Source organism: Diabrotica virgifera, chromosome 1 (genome assembly GCF_917563875.1).
Source record: "Diabrotica virgifera virgifera chromosome 1, PGI_DIABVI_V3a".
NCBI classification, from domain to species: domain Eukaryota; kingdom Metazoa; phylum Arthropoda; class Insecta; order Coleoptera; family Chrysomelidae; genus Diabrotica; species Diabrotica virgifera.
Genome location: NC_065443.1, coordinates 22,255,993 through 22,272,408, shown reverse-complemented (window position 1 = coordinate 22,272,408; position 16,416 = coordinate 22,255,993). Strand labels below are relative to the sequence as shown.

Below are 16,416 nucleotides of genomic sequence, written 5' to 3'. Positions count from 1 at the left end.
TGGATGTACTTAAGAAACGGGAGATATGTACTTCATTCTTTTCGTATTTAGATCAGATTTTTTAAGGATTAGAGTACTTTTTGTGTCTTACATAGAGGAAAAATATTAAATAAAAATATACAGGGTTATCATAATTGAAAAAAACATGTTGAAAAAACATGTGTTGAAAAAAAAATATGAAAAATACGTAGGCACTTAAATACATTTTTTTATTCAACAATATTGTTGAGTTGAGGTTTGGATAAATTGAATACAATACGAGTTTTTCTAAAATCTACAGTAAGTAAAATTATTGATTACCTAAAACTAGCGAAATGCACATAATACAATGACAGGTAGACGATATGTGATATTCCTCTTCTTAGCCGAAAATATTGAGGATCTTCAGCTGGTGACCAGAATAGCCGAGTATTTTCAAGAATATAGTCTAAGAATGAAGGTCAAGAAGACAAAATTTATGAGAATATCGAACTTTATGAGAATATCGAAACAACGAGAATATTTTCATAAACGTAACGAATATCGAACGAGTAGATCAATATGCATATCTTGCGGAACAATCATCAACTCCACAAATGATTAGGTACTTACAGGAAATCAAAATCAAAGCTAGAGAAAATTTAAAAAAAAATGAAAAGAGTACTCTGCACAAGAGGTTTGAAGTTTTGGCTAGGTGCTACGTTTTCTCGACTTTGTTTTATGGAATGAAAACTTGGACCTTGAATGCGGGCATCAATGAAAAACTGCAAAAATTCGAGCTCCGGGTGTATAGAAGAATTCTGAAAATATCGTGGACAGAACACATCACAAACAAAGGCTGAGGAAGATGAATAAAGAAATGAAAATCCTAAGTGCAATAAAAACAAGAAAATTGGAATATCTCGGACATATTAGTCGTGGAGAGAGATTCATTTACTTCAATAGGTTATGCAGGAAAAGATTCAGGGAAAAAGAAGCATAGAAAGACGTAGAATATCGTATCTGCGCAACCTGAGAGAATGGTACACATGTACATCAAATGAACTTTTCAGAGCAACCGTCTCTAAAGTCTGAATAGCTATAATGATTACCGCCCTCCGTCGCGGAAATGGCACTTGAAGAAGATAATACGGTATGCGCCAAAACAAAGGACAAGGAAATCAGGAAGCCTGTGAAATATAATCGCGTCAAATGAAACAAGTGATAATAGTTATGGTATTTTTAAACATTGTTTATTCCGGAATGGGACGTTTCGATGCCGCCGGTTCATCGCCGGCCGTTTCGATGCCGCCGGTTCATCGCCAGTCCATTTCATCGCCGTCATATCTCGCATTTCCTAGAATTCCTAATTAATACTAAAAATAACTAATAATTGTAACTGTCGAAAATTCGGAAATATATCAGATAGCGATTAATTGACTGGCGATGAATCGGCCGGCATCATCATCGAACTGGCGGCATCGAAACCGCGGCGATGAAACGTCCTAGACCCGTTTATTCTAACAAACTGTAAAAAAGATTCGAAATGTGGCTTACAACGCAAGAAAAAATATTTATTATTGAGTATCTATTATTTCCGCTCATACGGGAATGTACAATTAAATGGACATAGTTTGTTAATAGTTGCCAATCAATTTCGGGAAGAGTTTCAGAAGCCTGCACCGACTAGTAAGGACTTGTTAAGAGTCGTTGCAAAATTTCGACGAACAGGAAGCGTTTCAACTCAACACAAAAGCTGTACTGGTCGTCCAGTTACCGTGACAACAAATGCGAATCAAGGAAGGCTATTTCAACAGGTGTTAGAGAATCACCAAAAAGAAGTCTCCGCAGAACATCTCTAAAAATGAATTTGAGTGAAACTTCTACCCGAAGACTGTTTAAGAAGATTGGTGGTTTTCCCTATAAAATACAGATTGGACAACACTTGACAAGACAAGACAAGAAATCAAGAGTTGTTTATTGTGCTTCAGTCTTGACAATGGTTTATGAACAACTCCTATTTTTTTTCTAATATGTGGTTTACAGACGAATGTCACATCCATCTGAATGGATTTATCAATCGACAGACACATCGTTTCCTTGGTTTTGAACGACCAGACATCATTGTAGAGAAACCTTTTCATAGTAACCGTGTAACGATTTGGTGCGCAGTGTCAGGTAATGGATTATTGGGCCCTTACTTCGTGGAAGACGAGCGTAGAAGACCCGTTACACTAAATCAAGTGCGATATAGAGAACAAATTTTGACACCATTTTTTATTGATCTCAGACAATTCTGTCGTGCCAGAAACATACAGTTGAATACCCAATGGTTCCAACCGAATGGGGCTACTTGTCATACCACGAGAGCATCCTTAGATCTGATTCAAGAAAATTTTGAAGGCCGCGTAATTTCCCGTAACACCAATTTTCCTTACCCTTCTCATTCACCTGATCTAACAATTCTTGATGCTTACGTATGGGGTATGCTGAAACAAGCCATTTTTATAGAAAACCCACTGGCAACTATTGATGAACTCCGTGAAAAAATTTTGACCTTTTTCAGAAGAATGCAGCAGCCTATTTTTAATAACATGCTAAGCAATCTTGTTAACCCGCCAGTGGTCGCTATATGAGATTTTCTCTCATGGTTTCAGAAAATTGCGCACAATTTTTTTTCTGGGAAATTATACGCGCTGTAGTTCCTTCTGGTCTCCTAACTATCCTCCCTCGACAATCTAATATACTCGTCCGCTCAGATAGTGACTTCGTTTACTTATGCTGGCCACTCACTTGAGGATATCGAAGAGGCCGGGTGACTGACAGGCGGTTAATTGAAGGCCAAAATCACCACATACACGCAGTTTTCGTAAGGCGTTGGCACGCTCGATCACAAAACTGCATGTGTGTGGCGTCTCAACTGCAGTTCATTAACTTAACTACTCAAATAACGGCCTTCAGTCCTGGCCTGCATGCCATGGCCTCTTCGATATCCGTAAGTGAGTGGCCAGCATTAGTATCACCATATTGTTGAGGCAGTGCGCTTCATATGAGAGATTCTCTCATCAAGCGACCACCGGCGTCACCAATTGTGTATAAAAATTAATTTTATTTTTCCCCTTAAAATCTAAAATACGATCCTTTTATGATGTAATAAAAGGCGCCGTGGATGTGGTCGATGATATGAAAATCCCATATTCATACCAGTATACTACAGTAGTCACTTACCATATATTTTTCAATGTTAAATATTGGCGGCATCAATAGTCACATTTTATATAAAGATAATAATCGTAAAACAGGAAAACGTCGTGTCTTTTTAAAGCAAATGGCTTTATCGTTGATGAAACCTCATCTTCTTTGTAAAATTTTGTAAAGAAAGGCAAAAGTTGGATATGTGAGAGAAAATCTCACGCGCTACTACTCGCGTAACAACCTACCTAGCGACCAATGCCGGGTTAAGCGTTATGAGTACTGCTTGGAACGCAATGGCGAGCACTTTGAACACATTTTGTATAGAAGCAAAACTTAAAATTCCCATTATTTGAAATGTTGTTATTTAATTTTTCATGTTTAATAAAGCTTTAGTTTTTCAGTGTCGTTTGTTTTGGCACATACTGTATTTGTACACTATTTTACACTTTGTTTAATGGATATCAGGCGCCATCTAGTACCTTTTACTAGGCACTTATTTGTACTGAAAAAGTACAAATCATGTTAACGTAGCAGGTTTATTTCTATACGCTGTGAGCTCGTACGTAGAGGGGATATTTACAAATTCGCGAACGCCAGTAGTGACAAGTTTGTAAACGTTTACTGGAAATTTGACATAAATGTCAAAGTGATTAATTTAAAATTAAAATTAAAAACATTAATTATAAACAATATTAGTTGGTCAAAGCTATGGTATATATTTTTACCTTAAATATACTTACGTTTTAAATACTGAATTTAAGTTTTTTTAATGTTCCGTAATATCTAATTATAAATAATCTATTATAATCTTAGCGCCATCTACACGATTATTGTCAAAGTATCCGAAGTAAGAAATTTATATTTTATCAATAGAACGTCAAAATGATTAGAAAAATCTTAAAAAAATCGATTACAATTTAATTACTTTTTTGCGTTGTAAATATTAAGCGATAACAATTAAATAATAAATTTAAAAATTACCGGTAAAAGTTGAATTAGTAACCGCTAGGAGCGACACCAGCGAAGCTCAGAGCGTATACGCTCTGAGCTTCGCTGGTGGCGCTCCTAGCGGATTACTAATTCAACTTTCACCGGTAATTTTTAAATTTATTATTTAATTGTTATCGCTTAATATTTACAACGCAAAAAAGTAATTAAATTGTAATCTATATTTTTAAGATTTTGCTAATCATTTTGACGTTCTATTGATAAAATATGAATTTCTTACTTCGGATACTTCCACAATTATCATGTAGATGGCGCTAAGATTATTAGAATAATTTATAATTACGTATTACGAAACAGTAAAAAAACTTAAATTCAGTATTTAAAACGTAAGTATATTTAAGGCAAAAATATATACCACAGCTTTGACCAACTAATATTTTTTATAATTAATGTTTTTAATTTTAGTTTTAAATTAATCACTTTGACATTTATGTCAAATTTCCGGTAAACGTTTACAGACTTGCCACTACTGGCTCTCGCGAAGTTGTAAATATCCCCTCTACGTACGAGCTCACAGCGTATAGGTACAATCCATAATATACAGTGATGAACGCGCTAATAATCGGTAAAATAACACAAAAGATGGACAACATAATGCGTTGTGAATTAAAAAAAGATGAAACTAGTAGAGGTGGGAAATTATCGGTATAAGCCTACAAAACATGACCACTTTACAATAGTTTTCCACCTTTAGACGTCAGCTTTTTTTTCGTTTCGATTGGCACAAATAAACGTCAAAATATGACAAGGTAGTATGAGGGAATGGAAAAACTGTGTGTGTGTGTTTAATTTTTATATTAGTTTTTAAATAAAAATATTTTAAAAATGAAAGTAAAATTATTAATTCATTAATCATAATCTTTGTTTTTGATTTATTTATGGACAAGCTTGCTTCCAAACTCACTCATTCTATTCGTTCTAACAGTTCTAAAATTATGTAAAATTAAAAAAAAATGTTAATGCCACCTTAACGTCATACGTATGACAAAAGTCAACTAGCTCTTAGCTAACGTCTAAAGTGGGAAACTATCGTAAGTGGTAATGTTTTATAGGTGAATACCGATAATTTCCCACCTCTCCTTTTTTGATCTGTTTTTATTTCACCACGCATTATGTTGTCCATCTTTTGCGTTATTTTGCCGGTTATTAGCGCGCTCATCACTGTATACATATATGTATAATTAAGAACACACATCACAAAGACACAAAAACACCATCCTCGAAGTGCAGTAGAAAGAACGACATTACCATCGAATTTAGGAGGAAGAGGACTTATAGATATAGGTGAGCAATTAGATAACCAAATTGCTAATTTAAGAACTTATTTTCAGATGCAGGCTGAGACATCTACTCTACATCGCGCTATCTGCGCAGTAGATGACATAACGCCGATCAAACTGAGGGAACCAGAAATGCGCATAAACCACCTCACTAAAGACGGAAAAATGCGCACCTGGATGGGTAAACCTCTGCGCGGGCGACATCGACATCCCAACGAGGTCAGCCAAGATTATGTCGACAATATAGCGTCGAACTACTGGTTGACATCAGGAAGGATGTTCCCCGAAACGGAAGGTTCATTACTGGCCATTCAGGATCAGGTTATACCAACCAAAAATTACCTGATATATATCGTCAAAGACCCTCAGGTCAAATACAGGGCCGCGCCGTCCATAAGGGCGGAGAGGGGGGTGCCCCCGGTGCCGGACCAAAAAGGCGCCGGTAGGAGCCGAAAAAAAAATTTGAAAATACCGAAATTACTAGAAATATTAATAATATTTTTTTATCTTGTAAAATTAAAAATTTACCAATCGTAGGTAGATATAAAAATAGCAGTTATTATTACTTTGATCCCCTAAGTGTACGAACCTCTGTTTCAGTACCTCTGTTTTTGTACCAAAATCTCTGAATTTTAAAGAACAGCTTGGATTAACATGAAATATGGCATACACATAGCCAACATGTCAAAGAAGAAAATGATTATTGTGTCCACGTGTGCTTTTGCCCTAGGGAGTACCACGTGCCCAAGTCAATATATACTTTTCGAGTTATGTGCGAGTGAATAATGTTTATTTTTCAACAAAAAAAACACGTTTTTAGACCGTTTTTGCAAATAACTCAAAAAGTGAGTATTTTATCGAAAATATATTCTTGGGAAAAATTTTGAAAAAAAGGCATTTCCTTCAAAATTTCAAGTTTTCTTTTTAAATTTAAAACCAATTTTTTTCAAAAACAAGCACTTTGAATTGGTGAAACTTCCAGATCATATAAATATACATAAGTGAAATAAATTTTAAAGCTGTAACGATTAATTTAAATAGGGATGCTAATTAAGCGGAGATTTTTACGATGTTTTTGACCAAAAAAAAAGGACCAACTTTATTTTCAGCGTTACTGGCTTACTTTTGCCGCTAGAAACTTTTTAAAAAACAAAAATAAAGCTTTTTCTAAAGACTGTAAAAAAATTATAACGAGTTTTGCCCGAAAAGTGTTTCATTTTTTAGTTATTTCACGTTGAAATGCTCGATTTGGAATTTGACGAGTAAGAATCCATTTTCTCGAGCTACAACTCTTCCTCTACTAGATCTACCGAGTTCATGCGTGCATGAAGTATGCCGAGTTCATGCGTGCAAGTTTTTTTTATTTTTTTATAACCTATATTTTGCGAAGAACATTTTTTCAATAAAATATACACTTTTTGTGTTACTTGCGAAAAACCGTCTAAAACCGTGGTTTTTATGTTGAAAAATGAATATATTCACTCGCAAATAACTCGAAAAATATTGACTTAGTGAAAAAACTGTATATGGAACAAAAGTTGCTTAGAATTGGTCAGTTTATCCACTTCCGGACTTAATTTTAACGTATATTTTTTCATCTCCGAATATCAATTGTTTTCAAGGAGACAGAATTCCAAAATATCAGGCAACGGACAAAAATCAAAGACATAGTAGAACATGTAGCAAAGAAGAAATGGAGATGTGCAGGTCATGTGGCAGGAACACCGAACAACAGCTAGGCTAGAAGATTATTGGAATAGCGACCGCCGGCGGACAATCGGATAAACGAAGCAGAGATCATCCATCAACGCGCTGGACTGACGATGTAAAGAGAACTGCCGGTCACTGGATAGCTGGTAGCTCAAGATTGGGAGACATGGAGAAACTTAGAGGAGGTCTATGTTCAGCAGTGGACGACAACGGTGAGATGATGATGATAATGATGATACTTTCCTAACACATAAAAAATAGTTTGTAGGTATACCGTATAACGATTCACTAAGCTGCAAAAAACTACTTACAAAGGAAGAAGGAAAGGGGCGCCTAAAATTACTTGCCCCAGGGCGCTTGAAAGCCTTGGCGCGGCCCTGGTCAAATATATAATTATATTATTATGATTATTATTTTATTATCACATTTATTTGTATTTCACAACATTATATTAAAAGCAGAAGAGAATCTAGTTTCAGCGAGTAATTTTAAATATTGCGACCGGTAGAAATATATTTCACTAATGGTACGTTTAATTACAATGTTAAATATATGTTAAAATTAGATATAACCTCAATTAACATAATTAATGTCACTGGGATATTTCACATAAACATGTGTGGACTCAAAAGCTGTTGAAAATGTTTTGTTGGTTGTGCCAGGTTACGCAATAACCGGAATAATAATGAACGTGTATCAACAAAAATATGTTTTTGGAGTATTTTTGAAAGTGAAAAGAAAAAAATGTTGTTGATAGGTACTAGTTAATGACAAAAAAAACTTTTGACAATGACATTGACGAAATGTTTGGCAGAAGAGCTAATGACCCACGGCGGAAGTTAAAAATTTAAAGAATCAAAATTTGGATGTTATCCTCCTTTCAGTCAACTCAAATCAAGTTTTATAATAATCCATCTGCCATCTACAGATCTACAGAGAGTATCTTCTTCTTTAGGTGCCATGTTGGTATTCAGGCGTTGCCCGTTATCCAGTTTACCATTTCCTGAAACCTCTCTTTATCAGCTGCTGCACGAAATAATGGTGGAACCACACCATTGTCTAATATTACGCAACCATGAAAGCTTCTTTCGACCAATCCATCTCTCTCCCTCCACCTTTCCTTGTATTATAAGGCGAAGTGGATGGTATTTAGATCCTCTAATTATATGGCCGAAGTACTCTGTTTTTCTCCTCTTTTCAATGTTTATGAGCAGACGTTCTGAATTAATCATTTGGAGAACATATTCATTGGAAGTGTGCGAAACCCTCGTTATCTTTAGGATTTGTCGATAGCACCACAATTCGAATGATTCTAATTTGTTAAGCATTACTACTACTAATACTATCGGTTTACACCATTCTCCGACGCGACGCCTTCCGACTCCTAACCGCCATTCTGTGTTTAGCCACATACTTGGAGGATTTCTCTTTCCTCTAGTTCTTTTTAATTCCCTCCATCTAGCTTCTTCTCAGCCTTCTTTTTTTCCTTCTCCCTTGTGGTGTCCACGCCAAAGTCTGTTTAGGGATCCTGTCATCTGGCATTCTCTGTACATGGCCGTACTATACATGTTTTGTTTTTATATCATCAATTATTGTATGTGTGACTTCCATCATTTCTCGTATAATCTCATTTGGTATCCGATCTCTTCTTGATTTGCCTGCTGCTCTTCTCCAGAAGTCCATTTCTGTTACTGGTAACATTTTCTCATATTACGTATTCCTTCGTATTTAGGCAGGGTTTATATATCCTTCCTTAAATAGGCAGGATTTTTGAAATTTGTTTCAGAGTTGTGACTGCATAGCTTCACTAAGGATGCATAGATGCTGAAATAGCTATATGGAGATGATGGTCCAACTCTGAATCAAATAAAAACAAAAACTGAATTTATCTTTTAAAATTTTCTCAGTTCTTTGTTTCAGTAGCCAAACTTCACTGCGATACGTGATTATACTTTTAAGTATGGTATTCATGCTGCATAGAATGCCTATGGTATTCTGCAAGCACAGAATGCCGTTCAAGGGTGAGCAAAATTAAGATGTAAAGGACAACTTCTGGAGGAAATATCAAAGTTGGAAATTGCAAACTGGAGAGGCACGATTCAGGACCAGAGAAAATGAAAAAAGATAGTAGACAAAGCAAAGAAAAAATATATGAGCACTAATCCACCGCGTTAAATGGATTAGAAGAGCTAAACTATTCCAAAATAGGATTTCTGGGATAAAAAAATTAATAATTTTAAAACTAATAATAATTATTGTTGAGGGGTTGCTAAACACCTCAAGAACCAAATTGGGAAACAATATCAAAGGTGTATCACAAGAATTATAAATAATTAACGATTTTCCCCTGTTTTGCGGTTTTCGGGGCAAAAGATTAATTTGACAACTTAAAAATATACTACGTTGAAGTTTTTTAACGTTTTCAAATTAAATTTTTCGGAATTTATTTTAAATACTTACTTACCTGTTTAGTAGTAAGTAAAAAAATCGAAAAAAATTCATTTTTCACAATTTATTGTTTCGTTCTACAGATATATTTTAACTAAACAAGTTACTAGATAAGTACCTTTGAATTATAATCTAGAATACAACACAACAATAATTTTCGAAAAATAATACAAATAAAAACCAAACATCCAGCGAATATTGAAAGAAATCATTTTCACACAGCATACAAGTCTGGAATGTTCCAGAAATAACAGACGTATTCGATTAGAAAAGGAGGGAGTGACTCAGCAAGAATTTATACGACCCTTAATTCAGAAACCAATACAAAACCGTAAATGCCTAAAACTGTTTTCACGATTTTCTCATTTTATTTTTTGTAGATACTACCTATGTATTTATAAAATTTACAGGTTAAGTTAAGATTAATTTAAGAGCGCATGCGCAAATTTTTTTTTTTCGAATGCTGAGTAAACTAATAGTATTTTTGAAAAATTTAAACGCAGAATGAAAGATTACATTATTACCGAGGGCCGAAAGTCCCTGGAAACTTCTATAATGTTTATTTTAATAAGTTACAGGAGTGAAAAAAAGATAAAATTTAGTGTGACTTTGATTTTAAATATTTCATTCAAAAGAAATATTTGTTTATTTTAAGAGACTTTCGACCCTCGGTAATAACGTAATCTTTCATTTTGCATTTAAATTTTTCAAAAATATAATTTATTAGTTTTCTCAGGATTCGTACAAAATGTCCGAAATGCCATTTAAAAAGCATTGCTCTGAAATGTAAGTATTATGTTTGGATATGGGTGGATAACTGGAGGACTGGAGGAGAACAGCCAGGGACAGAGATACTAGGAGGCGGATTCTGGAGAAGGCCAGAGCCCGACTTGGGCTGTAACGTTTAAGTATCCAGAACAACTTTTTTCTCTATAAGGAAATACTACGACCGGTCTGGATATACGGGAATCAAATCTGGGGAACTGTCAGTAATACAAATATGCAAAGACTACAAAAGATTCCAATTCAAAGTCCTTCGTGATATCTAAAGGTGCAGTATAGTTTATAGCTCATTACTTGACATCTGCCAAAAATTACTCCTTTTTGTAATGAGAAACTTGAAGCGAGTAAACGCAAATTCCAAATATTTAAGGGACAAATGATGAAAAATACAAGCAATTAATATAAGTACATATAAATGTGTTGTGGCAGGGGAGCCCAAGCGGGGATATTTGCAGTTACTCGAGCGCGTCAGATTATTACATGGAGAGAAACATTGTACCCTGAAAATGTACCTCTACCATATATTGGCTCTTAATGCAGAGGAGTTCGTTAAGGGGGGGCCGAAAAAAATCTATCCTTAGAAAAACTCGAAATCGTCAAATTAAGATAAGGTAAGTTAAGTACATGCAAAATAGTGTATATTTCAAAAATCTGACGATTTGAGCGGGACGTGAGTAAATGGGTGAGTCCCAAAGTTTCACAAGAAAAAAGAGAATATTTCGCGAAATAAATGACAGATCGGAAAACTAAAAAATACGTACTCAATATTTTTCAAAAATCTATCGGATGATACCAAACACGACTTCCCACGGAGAGAGATGGGGGGTAAATTTAATATTTTAAATACGAATCTCGCGATATTTCGCCAAATGAACATCAGATCGAAAAACTGAAAAATACACTTATTCAATATTTTTGAAAAATCTATGGAATGGCATCAAACACGACCCCCACGGAGGTGGGGTGGGGGGTTAATTTAAAATCTTAAATGGGAACCCCTATTTTTATTGAAGATTTGGATTCCTTACGTCAAAATAAGTAACGAGACATTTTTTGGAATTATGGATAGATGGCGCTATAATCTAAAAAAGAACGATTGTTGGAAATGAAAAATTAAATTAAAAATGGAAGTCCCCACTAAAATGTAACACTTTACTTGACTTTTTTAGGTTTTAGGACCTAATCTTCACAACAAAATAGGTCCCCAAAGCGATGGAGTGACTGCACATTTAGCACACTTGGCTCCCCTAACATTGTGTCTAATGTCACATGATTATTATGTCTGTATAGCATATTTAAAGGTATTTTTTGGTTTTTGATAGTATATGAGAGTTTTCCGAATGTCGCCCACCCCAGTCTTATTCTTCTGTTTATTTCTTTAGCCTGGTTACTTCTGTCTGCCATGATAGCTTGTACTAAGTAAATAATTATATTCTTGGAAGTGTTCTATGTTTGTCCGATCTATGTTAATTACTGATGTGTCTTCTGTATTAGTCATTATTGTAGTTTCCTTTAGATTTAATTTCAGTCCTTTTTCAAGAGATGTTTTTTCTAGGTCTGAAATCATTATTCGTAGTTGTTTCATAGTTGTTGCTCTCAGGAGTAGGTACATCATCGGCGAATCTTAGATGATTGAAATATTTCCCGTTAATACAGATCCCTTTATTGTCTCGGTATATAGATTAAAAAATGTCTTCCAACACCAGAGTAAATAGTTTGGGTGAGATTGTTTACCCTTGTCTGACACCTCTACAAATTCTAATTAATGGAGTTTGCAAATATCTGTCTAGCTCAGTCTAGCTGAAATCTCATAGTGGCGTTTTAATAAATATATTGTGGATTCATCGAAAGAATAGCCAGACTAAAATGGAGATGGCAGGCCTATGTTCAGCAGTGAACTTTGGAGGCTGGATGATGCTGATGATATGGATATTTGTATCATGTCAATATAAATAAGATGCAGTATTGTTCAGTACTTGACATGTGTCAAAAATTACTCCTACATTTTGTAGTGGAGTCCTTAGAGCAGTAGTTTTTTAAGCGAATAGAACCAAATTCCAAATATTTAAAGGACAAATAATGAAAAAGACAAGCAATGAGTAAATATATAAATGTACTGTGTCTAGTGGCAAATAATAATTATGTCTGTATAGCATATCAGTTTAGTTCTTTTTTTTAATATTTATCGGGTAAATTATGAATTAAACTTCATCCCAATTTGACTAAATTTTCATCCTCACTTAATGCTTTACACATTTTCATAGTGAAAATCCTCCAAAATCGATAAAATTCTCTTTGGCACCGCCGTACATTATGCGGTGCATCGCCCGTCTAAATTTAACCCCACTGTATACGAAACTATCGCATCCGTAGTGTAACTACCGCATATTTTCATCAGAATAGTTTGATTCCAGATTTTTTACCCTTGTGTTTGTGTATATCTGTGTGCAAGTCTAAGAGGGGAAGGGCCACGCATAATATGTATAAAATCAATATTACTCTACAGCGCTACCTTGGTACGAGCCCGCGATATTTGACATTTGACCACAACCATGGCATTCTAGAAAAACTACGGGCCTTTACCGACACTTTTTCATTCATGACTTTATAAAAAAACAGTCAATACTTACGAAAATCAGCGAAAGTGAGGACCGTAGGTTATTGCAGTTAAATCCGATTAGTAAAAATGTTTTGATAGTTCGCACTAAGGTGTATTCGGTATCATTTGTCATAAAACGAAAAATCACTCCGCAAATTCACTGTTTCAACCCAACAACACAAGTAAATCCAATGTTTTAGAACATCTTTCACTTAAAAACAAGCCCCGCAGTCTCACTGCATCGATACTACAGCCTGTCTCGCTGTCTGTAGATACGATTTGAGTGAGGAGCGCGCATATGGAGTTTTACGATAGACCACGGCGTACGATCGTTGACGTCTAGAGCCGAACGCCTCTAAAAATGGCCGATCTTCAATCCACCCTCACTTCGCTGTACTCTGCTATTACATAATTATTGCTTTGCTTTACCGAGAGGCGCTAGCGGTTAGTTGACAAAGATGTCGCATTACCTTACCTTCTTTTTCTTAGGACTTGTGATTAGCTCTGTACATATGCAAGGGAATGTGTAAAAAAGTAAGGGTTGGATGGGGGTTGCTTTGACTGGGGTCAATAACCGGATTTGAATTAGGAAGTCACGTTTGGGGTAATCATATTAGAACATTAATTTCTTCTGAAGTCTTCTTTAGTTTTTTTTTTCATATATCTGTGGAATACACATTATTGTTTTCATCCAATTTTGAAAAAATGTGAAAACTTTGAATTATCGACGTCCGTCTGTCCGTCTGTCTGTCTGTCTGTGATCACAACTCCTCCGTCAATATACCAGCCAGAATGACAAATGAGGTGTGAAATGAAAGCTTATAATCCAAGGATGGTACTAAAGGTGAGAAATTTTACTTAAGCTGTCTGTCCGTCGGTCTCTCCGACCGCGAATATAACTCCTCCGTCTTTATACAAGGTAGAATGACAAATGAGGTGTCAAATGAAAGCTTATAATCCAAGGATGGTACTAAAGGTGAGAAAATGATCTAGGCTCTCTGTCCGTCTGTCTGTCCGACCGCGAATATAACTCCTACGTCATTGTACCTGTACCAGGTTGAATGACAAATGAGGTGTCAAATGAAAGCTTATAATCCAAGTATAGTAATAAAGGTGAGAAATTTTAACTAGGCTGTCTGGCCGTCGGTCTGTCTGACCGCGAATATAACTCCTCCGTCCTTATACCAGGTATAATGACAAATGAGGTGTCAAATGAAAGCTTATAATCCAAGGATGCTATAGCCCGGTTACAGATAAATGAGACATTTAAAGAGATAGTGTACAAGTGGTAATACCACTTGTACACCAATTGGTCTATCTCTTTAAATTTCTCATTTATCTGTAACCGGGCAATACTATAGGTGAGAAATTTGATCTAGGCTGTCTGTCCGTATGTCTGTCTGTCCGAGCGCTAATATAACTCCTACGTCATTGTATCAGGTAGAATGACAAATGAGGTGTCAAATGAAAGCTTATAATCCAAGGTTGGTAATAAAGGTAAGAAATTTTACCTAGGCTGTCTGTCAGTATGTCCGTCCGACCGCGAATATAATTCCTTCGTCATTTTACCAGGTAGAATGACAAATGGTACTAAAGGTGAGAAATTTGACCTAGGATGTATGTCCGTCTGTCCGTCCGACTGCAAATTTAATTCCTCCGCTATAATAGGCAGAATGACAAGAAATTTGAGAAACTTGACATAGGACTTCCGGTTTTAGAAATGCGACCAGAAGTACTGTTTTAGAGTCACCGGAATAATACAAGTGATATATTATTCGACGCGACTTCGCAAGAAGAGAACAAATATATACTTCCGGTTTCATGACTGTCTGCCCGTATGTCTATCTCCTCCGTTATTAATACAGATATAATGACAGATGAGGTGTCGAATAAAAGCTTATAACCCAAGGATGGTATTAAAGATGAGAAATTTGACATCGGACTTCCGGTTTTAGAGTTGCAACCGTGTGAACTGTTTTAAAGTCACCGAAATAGTATAATCGATATATCATTCGACAAGCCTTAGCAAGATGAGAACAAAATGTAAAATTTTAGTTTTTATATCATTTCCGGTTAAAAAGGTCTAACCAGAAGTGCATAAATATTACATGTAGCACATCAATCGAAGCGTATTGAAAAGTTGAGTTTGAATCTTTAGTTTCGGTTTTGAATTCATTTCTGTTTAAACAATGATGACCCAAAGTTTAGTAAAAATTAGTAAAATCGTTTATCAATCGGCGCAAAGTTACACGAAGCGTTCAAATATCGACTTCCAGTTCTACTTTCGATTACTTTGGGTGAAAACCTAGGACTTACGAAGTCCAACTACTTGTTTAAATCAGCAATATAATCAAAACTAAATCACATTAAAAGTAACATAAAAAGTAGCATAATTGAAAAAAAAAAGGACACTTCTTCTTGTAATTCCTTGTCATATCGGAGGTTGGCAATCATCACAGCTATCCGTACCTTAGTGGCGGCAGCTCTGAAAAGATCTACTGAGATGAAACTATACCACTCAATTAAGTTTCTCAGCCAGGAAATTCTTCTACCTATGGATCTATTCCCCTTTTTACCCTGCTTAGGGGACACTTAGCCGATCTCAAAACCCCCATACTTAATGGGTCTTACTTCATCAATAAAAAAGATACTGGGTGTTTTATCCATTTTGCCAACTTATATTGTTCATAACTTTTTAACCACACTGTATCATTATCATCATGACATCTACACTTCTAGCGGAGTGATTGCCGCCCTCTTTGGGCTCTTATGGTTATCCATTATATAACTCCTACCTTCTTAAGTTCTGCAATTATCTGGTTCTTCCATCTCGTCTTCGGTCTTACTCGTGGTCTGACTCATACTGGTCTCCATGTGGTGATTTTCTTAATAACTGCTTCTGGCTTTCCTGTTTCTATAATATGTCCTATCCATCTGAGTCTATGTGCTTTGATAAATCTGAGAATGTCTTCTCCTTTCAAAAGTTCTCTTACTTCGTAGTTCTAAATTCATTATTTGCTTTAGATTTCTTATCACCTTAACCCCCCATATGACGGATGTTCTATTTCGTTTTTATCGTCAAGGTATGATTCTTCTGTGCATTCGTGAGGGCTTTCTCTAGCCTTAAATAACCCTTCGTAACGTTTCTTCCATATTTTGGCATCAATCTAGTTGTTTCTTGTTGTGTGATTTTCTATATTTATATAGCTGTATATTATTCTTGCTTTTTTACTTCCAACTCTTCTATAAGTTCATCAATCCATCTTTCTTCTCTACCTGTTTTCAGCTATTTCTTTCTTGATAGATTTTTTCCCTGAATGTTTTTTCGCAGTCTTCGTCGTACCATTCTTTTTTCCTTTTTTATTTATTTATATCCTATTATGTACTTTTTCTGCTGCTATCAAAATGTGACCCTTTTACTTCTTTCCACGTTTC

General features: G+C 35.4%; 1 protein-coding gene across 1 annotated transcript in view; it reads right to left on the bottom strand.

Annotated features, from left to right (window-relative positions):
- LOC126886654 (neural-cadherin-like) overlaps positions 1-13,247 on the bottom strand; it is an 87,196-nt gene extending 73,949 nt beyond the window's left edge. Inside the window, exon 1 of the mRNA XM_050653654.1 lies at positions 13,013-13,247. The gene's annotated coding sequence lies outside the window, so the exon portion shown is untranslated. The remainder of the gene's footprint in view (positions 1-13,012) is intronic.
- Positions 13,248-16,416: the final 3,169 nt, after the last annotated feature.